Source organism: Hypanus sabinus, chromosome 31 (genome assembly GCF_030144855.1).
Source record: "Hypanus sabinus isolate sHypSab1 chromosome 31, sHypSab1.hap1, whole genome shotgun sequence".
Classification (NCBI taxonomy): Eukaryota; Metazoa; Chordata; class Chondrichthyes; order Myliobatiformes; family Dasyatidae; genus Hypanus; species Hypanus sabinus.
Genome location: NC_082736.1, coordinates 17,695,759 through 17,704,298, shown reverse-complemented (window position 1 = coordinate 17,704,298; position 8,540 = coordinate 17,695,759). Strand labels below are relative to the sequence as shown.

The following is an 8,540-nucleotide window of genomic DNA, read 5'->3' as shown; positions in this document are numbered from 1 at the left end:
CATTTATTTCGAAACGTAAGAGTAACCATTTTCTATGGTTTAGGAAGATGAAATTGGACCGGGTCTTGACAGAACATACCCGAAGCAACAATGAAGTCAGACTGTGAACCATAAGAGTGAACAGGGCGAGGAAATGTCCTCAGTGAAGAGGATCAGTGAGGGTCCCACGATGTTTTACGCACACTTAATTTGACAATAAGTTAGTAAAGAAACAACAAAAAATAAAAAGGGCCCATTCACAGGAAACAGTCTGACGCTCGTGCTGGAGCTCACGTTTTCGTCCATTCGTTCCCCATTTACCTCCTCAGAGCGTCGCGGATCCTCGGACCCTCCATCAAGTCGCTCTGTCCCGCAGTCTACCAACTCTCTCCACTCGCGTCTTATCTCTTCTTCCCGACAAAACACTGCGAAATCCCTTAACACTCAGATCCACAACAATGCACAACATGGCTCTCGATGGATGGCGCACATTCCAATGTCCCAGTTATCTCTAGTCATAACCCAAACATTACTGCTACAAAGAAACCATTACATTAGCAGTGAAACGTTACAGCACTTTACACCAATAATACCAAAATCACTGTCTTGTCTCCAGGATACTTCTTATCTACCTGGATATACAAGAGCAGTTGTGTAATAAGAGCACACTCTTGTTAAAGGACTTGTTAAAGGAATTCCACTCACACTGAGATGCCAGAACACAGTATCGTCCATTCCGGCCACGGAGCAGTAAAGACTTTAATACAATGAGACAGATCATTGAAACATAACACTGATGACCCGGAGCTAGTCAAGTCCGGTTTTCCACTGTAACTCAGACTTATAAACGTCATCGGCACTCTATTCTAAAGACACATGACTTTAAAATACCAGTCACCTTACCAAGGAGAAAGACCTTTATAACATCTGGCCCCAGGCGAAGGACAGATAACTTTATAATAGTCAGCACTATAGTGTAAGGTCATAGATATTTACAACTGCTGACACTGTCCTCCAAGACCACGGTTTGTTACAGCAGCTAGCACCGTTCTGTAACGATGTAGATCTTTCCAATAGTCGGCATCACACCGTAAGGATACAGCCCCTAATTAATTTTGGAAACAGGCCTTTACAACAGCCATACATAGAAACAACTCGCGAAAATGCAGTTACAGTCTTTTACAATCCCAATGATCTACTTATATTTCAGTTAATTTTTATCTGCTGGTACTTAAAAAGTTTTGGAAATTGAAACATAACATTTCAGGATTATACATTATCAACTGTCGGTTCCGTCCTGGAAGATGCCCAGCAGGAGGGACGTGACTGACAGTGTCCGCCAATTGCATTCCAGTCACTGTTGCACCTGGTCTCTGTCCTTCAACTGCTGGGATTGTTCAAGTGTTGAAAAGTGGACTACAGTTCTGGCCGTATACAGAGCTATGTGCTCACTGCAGGAGTACGGAGAGTTTTATATTTCCTGGTTGTGAAAGTGCAGCTATTGCAATGTTCATTATTCTTGCTGTCAATTGTTGACTGTTCTTGTACGAGTTCATATGCAGGAGATACCAGAGATGCTGAGTTGTAGCACGTTGTGTCTCCGCAGTATTGTGTTTGATTTGGTCTTCTCTGCCTCCCTCTTCTGCAGTGTTGTAGCTATACTGAGCACTGTCCTTGCACTCAAGAGCATGTTTATACAGGTCTGTGTTCTTCCTGTTTTGCGACTGGCTCATGTACACATCAGGCTGTGTATGGCCTCTGCTCAACAGTGCTGTCGTGGAGAGTGTCTTTGACGCACAGCAGGGAAGGAAAAGGGCAGGCTGGACAGTAGTTGAGAGAACACTAAATGGTTTGTGGCTGCACAAGAGATCCCAGGAAAATGTGTTGTCTCCAGGTTACCAGAATCAATAACTATCCAGAGCGTCTGTAACACATTGTCAAGGCTTCGTGGTGCATATTGGTACACATAACATGGTTAAAAAAAGGTTGACCTCCTACACAATGAAAAAAGGGAGTTAAGAGAGAACTTAAACCAGGACCTCAAGGATATTAATTTCTTGATTACTCCCACTGCCAAGTATTGTTGATGATAGAAATAGAATGATGACTCTGATGAATATGTGACCGAAAACTGATGCATGGGGCGAGATTGAAGTTTTTTGGTCATTGTAATTTCTTCTGTGTTAGGTGGACTTGTACGCAGGAGAACGACTTCTCCTGAACTGGATGTGGACCAAAATCATGTAGGTTTGCTGGTGATTCTAGAAAAGTTTAAATGGGAGTGGCAAGCAGTGTGACCCTGTGCAGGGGATAATACAGACATCAATAAGAAAAAAAATAGTCAATAGGATAGACAGGAGCGCTGACAAAGGAGAGGAAATACAAGTGATTGAAACTGTATTTACTTCAATCCAAAAAAAAACTTACAGGAAAGGTGGATGAATTAAGACGTGACTGACTCTGTGGTCTGATGGATCACTTCTTTTATCGTTAAATGTCAATGATTCCGATGGTAGAATTAATGGTTCTGGGGTCTGATTTGCAGACTAATCAAAAAAAGGCGGAGAGGCAGTAGGTGTTGAGGAACCACCGAGTCTGTAGAAGGAGTTATCCAGATTGAGAGAATGAGTAAAGAAGAGGCAGATGCATTATAGTGTACGGATGTGTACAGACATGCACTTTGAAATAAGCACTAATCTCAATAACTATTTTCTTGGTGGGGTGAAAATTTAAATATCCGAGGAGCAAAGTTATTTGAAAGTAGAAACATAAAAGCATAGAAATCTACAGCGCATTACTGGACTTCCAGTCCACAATGTTCTACCAACCATGTAATCTACTCTAGAAACTGCCTGGCAATGTATTCCCCGCACCCGTCACGCTCTGTGTGATAAACCTACCCCTGACATCCACTTTGAACCTAACTCCATACACCTTAAAAGTATGCCCCTTAGTTCTGGCATTTCAGCTCTGGGAAAAATGTCGTTGTTTATCCACAGGGTCAATGCCTCTCATAAGTTTATACATCTCGTTCAGATCACCTCTTAACTTACGTCGCTCCATGGAGTGACTAACTCACTCAACCTATTGTCTTAAGGCATACTCCATAATCCAGGTAACATCCTTGTAAACCATATGTGCACTCTCTCTATATTATCCACATCCTTCCTATAGTGAGATGACCAGAACTGATTACAGTTCTCTAAGTGGAGTCTGACCAAGGACGTATGCTGCTGTAACATTACCTCACGACTCTTGAATTCAAACTCACGGCTGATGGACAACACAATATACGCATTCTTAACAATACTGCTCATCTGCTCGGCAGCTTTAAGTGTCCTATGGTCACAGGATGCTCCACACTGCCGTGTCTTACCATTAATACAACAAAAGTTTGTATATTATGTCTTGATATTGATATTGATATCCCGCTGCAAACTTTATCCACAAGAGCCTCAACCTTTGTGTCATCAGCAAATTTACCAACCCAATCCTCTACTTCCTCTCCCCGGTCATTTATAAGAATGCCAAAAAAAGAGGGGTTCGAGAACAGTTGACTGCGGAATTTCCTGACCTAGGATCCATGCAGCGGTACTCGCAATGCAGTCCTTTGTTGGGCAAGCATCTTACCACCAGGTGAAGTAACCCAGAATTACTGGACAGTAGCTTTTCCCCCTGCTTTTTGGCAGGGGTCATGTGAAGTCTATCTGGATGTTTTCTAGGGTCCCCTCTGCCGAGGCTGATTTGCCAGCTGTAGCTTTCTGCCCTTAGGTAGGGTTATGCTGGGCACAAATGCTACAACGGCTGCAAAATTTCTCAACATCCTCGCCCATCTCTGGCCACCACGAGACCTGCCGGAGTGTTGTGATCATGCTCTGCCTTCGCTGATGAATCACCCCATGATATAACTTCAGTACTATCTGCCTCATACATGGTGGGGCCACAGTGAATCTTTCCTCCCAGTGTGTCCAGCACGCATCTGGTCCCTCCTTTGCCCACTTTCTCCTCCATTTTCCTTCTCTAACAGAGCTACCAGTTCTACGACCTGAGCTGAATAATCCCTGGCAGTGCTTCTGAATCTAATTCTTCACATGTTTACTTAACCACAGCTCACCCAGTTCGTGGTTTCCCATCTATGTACCTCCTAATCAATTAATAGCTTTTAACTATTAACTATTAACAATCAAGATTTTTACAATCAACTAATAGCTTTAATCAATTAATCAACTCGAATTTTATTTTTGCAATATAAGAACATTTCTCAGAATATATACTTAATCAAAGATCTGGGAAGATGCTACGAGGAAGTAGATTCACTGGTTTGAGATCGAAGACACGGATCAACACACAGAGAATGCTGGAGGAACTCAGCAGGCCAGGCAGCATCTATGGAAAAGAGAACAGTCGATTGTTCGGGCCGAGACCCCAGAGCAGGACTGGAGGAGGGGAACAAAGATGAGTAGTAGAATTAAAAGGTGGATGGAGGAAAGTGAGAAGCAAGGTGCTCGGAGAAAACGGGAGAGGCTGGTGTGACGCGAACAGTTTGGAAGTTGTTTGGCGAAAGAGATACAGGACTGGAAAAGTGGGTGTCTGATAGGAGAGGACAGAAGGCCATGGAAGAAAACAAAGGTAGGAGGGGCATCAGAGGGAGGCGAATGGTAGGCAAGGAGATAAGGTGAGAGACGGAAAAGGAAATGAGGAATGATGAAGGGGAGGGGGCGTTACCGGAAGTTCGAGAAATCAAGGCAGGATCGGATTGAATAGCGGAACAGGCTGGTGCAAATGGGTATCTCCTCCGACTTCTATTTTCTATCTTTCAATGTTCACTCTTTGTGATCAGTGACTCAGAAAGGATTTCCAGTATGGTTGACAACCCAGATATATTTCAATGAGAAATCGTTACGTGCATGTAACGAAGTCCAGGTTGGTGACTGAATTGAAAAAAAAAATCGGCGGGAAATCCCAGATGGCGAACTTCCGAGCAACATTCACAACATGGTGGAATAACTCAGTTTGCCTCGGAATAAGCAACTGCCCGTCTGTCTTTACAGCTTCTTACGTTAAAACCCTTAGGTTTAGACCTTTACTGGATCAGTCACACAGCTTTGGTGGAGAAATGGAAAAACCGCCCCGTGTGGCAGGGAGGGGCGAAGCATCAGCGATCCTCCACATCTCCCCATCTGTCACTAACTGGTCCGGCTGTGATGGTCTGAACATGACACCAACAGTTAATCCCGGAGGAGGAATTGTTGCATTTGATGTCAGCGTTTGCAGTACATTAATGTCGCGAGTTCCGCTTTACTAGTTGATCTGCTGTTTCAACACTGAATGAACTCGGACAGTCATTCAATCATCAGGACAGGATTAGGCAGTTAATGGCACCTTGGGTGAAAACGTCGTTTTTTATTTTTTTAAAAAGCCAACCAGTGGGATGAATTGTCCATCTGGACAATTGAATAATGTAAAACGCTTTTCAGTGGCGAAATATCGGGAAAGAGGTGCAAGGCGGATAGAATATAAACGGCAGAGAGATAATAACTGGGTGAGACAGAGAGTAGGGAAGGTGGAGAAAACGAGAAAGAAGCGAAACAAGGAATCAATAATAGAAAGTGAAGTACTGAGTATGAAACGGGAAAAAGAAGGAATGGATCCAGACATATACAGACACAGAACCAGACACAGTCATGTACAGATACATGCACAGACCCATACTTTGAAATCTACAGATACAGACACAGACATAAACGAATGCATGCATACACATAGAAAAGTGCAGCATTCACAGTTCAACAATTGATGACACTTTCTGTAGCAGAGTGGCGCAGCGGAAGCATGCTGGGCCCATAACCCAGAGGTCGATGGATCAAAACCATCCTCTGCTATATTCTCTGTTGGCGGCAGCAGGTATTCAACTTTGTTTTTTAAAACACTATGCACCTATAACAAGAAATAGCATTTCAATTGGAATTTGTCATTTATTCGTACTCTTTTAAATAGTCGTCTCTGTGGCGCAATCGGTCAGCGCGTTCGGCTGTTAACCGAAAGGTTGGTGGATCGAGCCCACCCAGGGACGCTAGTGATCCAGTAGTTTATTTTCACTCGTTCAATAGAAAATGTGTAGCAGCATCTATGGTGTAAAGTACACAGTCGATTTTTCAGGCCGAAATCCTTCTTCAGGATCACGAAGCAGCCTGGGTGCTGAGCTCCTCCAGCATTTTGTGTATGTTGCTTGGATTTCCAGCATCTGCACATATTCCCGTCTGTGATTCGACTGCTACACAGCGAAGTCTCTTCCGTGGAATTGAATTCAATGGACTTTATTAATTACGTATTTCACATACATGAAGTGTAAAAATTTACGTTACGTCTCCGTCTAAATCTGCAATGTACAACTTATAGCAATATGTAATAAATAGTATGTACAACAAAACAGTCAATATAGAATAGAAATACGATTGTATCAGCGTGAATTAATCGGTCTGATGGCCTGGTGGAAGAAGCTGTCCCGGAGCCTGTTGGTCCCGGCTTTTATTCTGCCGTACTCTTTCCCGGATGGCAGCAGCGGGAACACTGCTGGGGTGACTCGGGTCCCCAACGATCCTTCAGGTCCTATTTACAAACCTGTCTCTGTACATGTCCTGAATACCGTGAAGATCACATCAACTGACACGCTATGCTGTCCGCACCACTCCTTGCAGATTCCTACGATTGAGGGAAATACAGTTCCCATCCCGGCAGTGATGCATCTAGTCAGGATGGTCCCCTGTAGAAAGTCTTTACAATTTGGGGATCCATATTAAATTCCTTCAACCGTCTGAGGTGAAAGAGACGCTGTTGTGCCTTTTTCACCACGCAGCCGGTACGTACAGACCTCGTGAGATCTTCGCTGATGTTTTTACAGAGGAACTTAAAGCCGTTCACCCTTTCAACACAGATCCATTGAAGTCAATAGGAGATGCCTACTCTGAAGAAGTTTGAATCTTCCCATCGATGAGAGTTCAGTGAAACCCTCTCTCACTGCTTCCCCTCTGTGATCTCAGCTCTTTTTTTTCTGCTGCGTTTCATTACCAGCTGGGAAACTCTGTACTGTCCGGAGGCTGGCGCTCCCTAATGCTGCCACAACGGGCTCAGTGTTCTATTGAATCTGGTCTACGTGTTTCAGTCACATATACCGAAATACAGTGAAACGCTTCTCATCCTCACTGTTCATAGGGATCAAACCATTACACATTGTATTGGGACAGAACAAGGTGAAGCAATAACAAAATGCAGAATAAAGTGTAACAGCGACAGGGAAAGCACGGCGCAGGTAAATAATAAGGAAATTATTTCGTACCTTCGTACTGAGGTGGATTGTGAAGTCAAACGTCCGTCCCTATCTTACGGGAAACCATTCAATAGACACAACAGTGGACTGAAACTATCCCTGAGACTGTGAATTGTGTTTTCCTGCTTTTGCACATTCTGCTAGATGGAAGAGGGGAACGAGAGAATATCCGGGGTGCGTTGTGTCTTTGATCAGGATTCTGCCTGTTCGATATGTCCAGAAAGTGTGCGTTTCCTCCAGCCGGGTCCTTGGAACTACCGGAATACCCGGGTCTAATGTGTTTTTCATTCAGTTTGGTTTCCTCGATCATCCTGCATGAGGGATCACCACCATCGTACATTAGGGCTGCATCTGATCCATTGGAGTGAATTCATTCACAGCACATTGCCCGTGAATTCTGAGTTCATAGTGCTAAAATTATACAACCTGCGATGGCCGGGAATCGAACCCGGGTCAACTGCTTGGGAAGTAGCTATGCTCACCACTATACCACCATCGCACCCTGATACAAACGAGATTCGGTTACTGAATGTACTCTTCTGCTAGAAGATTCTACTAGAAGTTTCTGAGCTGTTTTCTGAAGGATCATTCCTGTTCATATTCTGACCTGTAGATGTCGCGACATTCCGACAGACCAGAGAAACACAGCACCTGGGATCCGAGTGACGGAAGAATCGACCCGAGAGTTTCGAAGGGCTGCAAATGGTTTCCTGCTGCACGTATCAGTAAGTGGGAAACCATCCTGATTATAAATATCGGTTCAAACTACACGCAGTTGGATGCTAATGGGAACCCTTCCTTTGGCCAGTCCTTGAACTCAGTAAATGACTGAATCACTGAAGAATGATGAGACCCCTCCAGTGACACAGTGAGGACAGGATGAGTAAATAGCGTCAGCTCTACACTCAACAAACAAACATCAGAGTGACTTTATGAGCTCTCCTAAACCCTGACATCCGTATGACAGATTCCACACTCTTGTTGATTCCTCGTTAGTTCAATCCCCGCCTGTCACGCAGGAGACCGGGATTTAATTTACCGATGGGGAGATCATTTTCCTGTTTCAAATGAAACCGGTATTAGTAGTGTGTGCAAATGGCCCGGAACTGGAGAGTTTCCCGAGAACAAGGGACGTTCTGTTCAGCGTTGTTTTATCAATTTTCCCTCATCGTTACTGTATCTCAATGCCGTACGGCGTTACATTAGGTGACTGGATCCTTCAATCCGACACATT

At 44.0% G+C, this 8,540-nt stretch overlaps 2 non-coding genes across 2 annotated transcripts; one reads left to right on the top strand and one right to left on the bottom strand.

The window, feature by feature from the left end:
* Window positions 1-5,978: 5,978 nt before the first annotated feature.
* Window positions 5,979-6,052, top strand: trnan-guu (transfer RNA asparagine (anticodon GUU)). Its single transcript has one exon. It is a non-coding gene; the product is annotated as a tRNA-Asn (tRNA).
* A 1,681-nt stretch (window positions 6,053-7,733) lies between these two features.
* Window positions 7,734-7,805, bottom strand: trnag-ccc (transfer RNA glycine (anticodon CCC)). The gene has a single exon. It is a non-coding gene; the product is annotated as a tRNA-Gly (tRNA).
* Window positions 7,806-8,540: the final 735 nt, after the last annotated feature.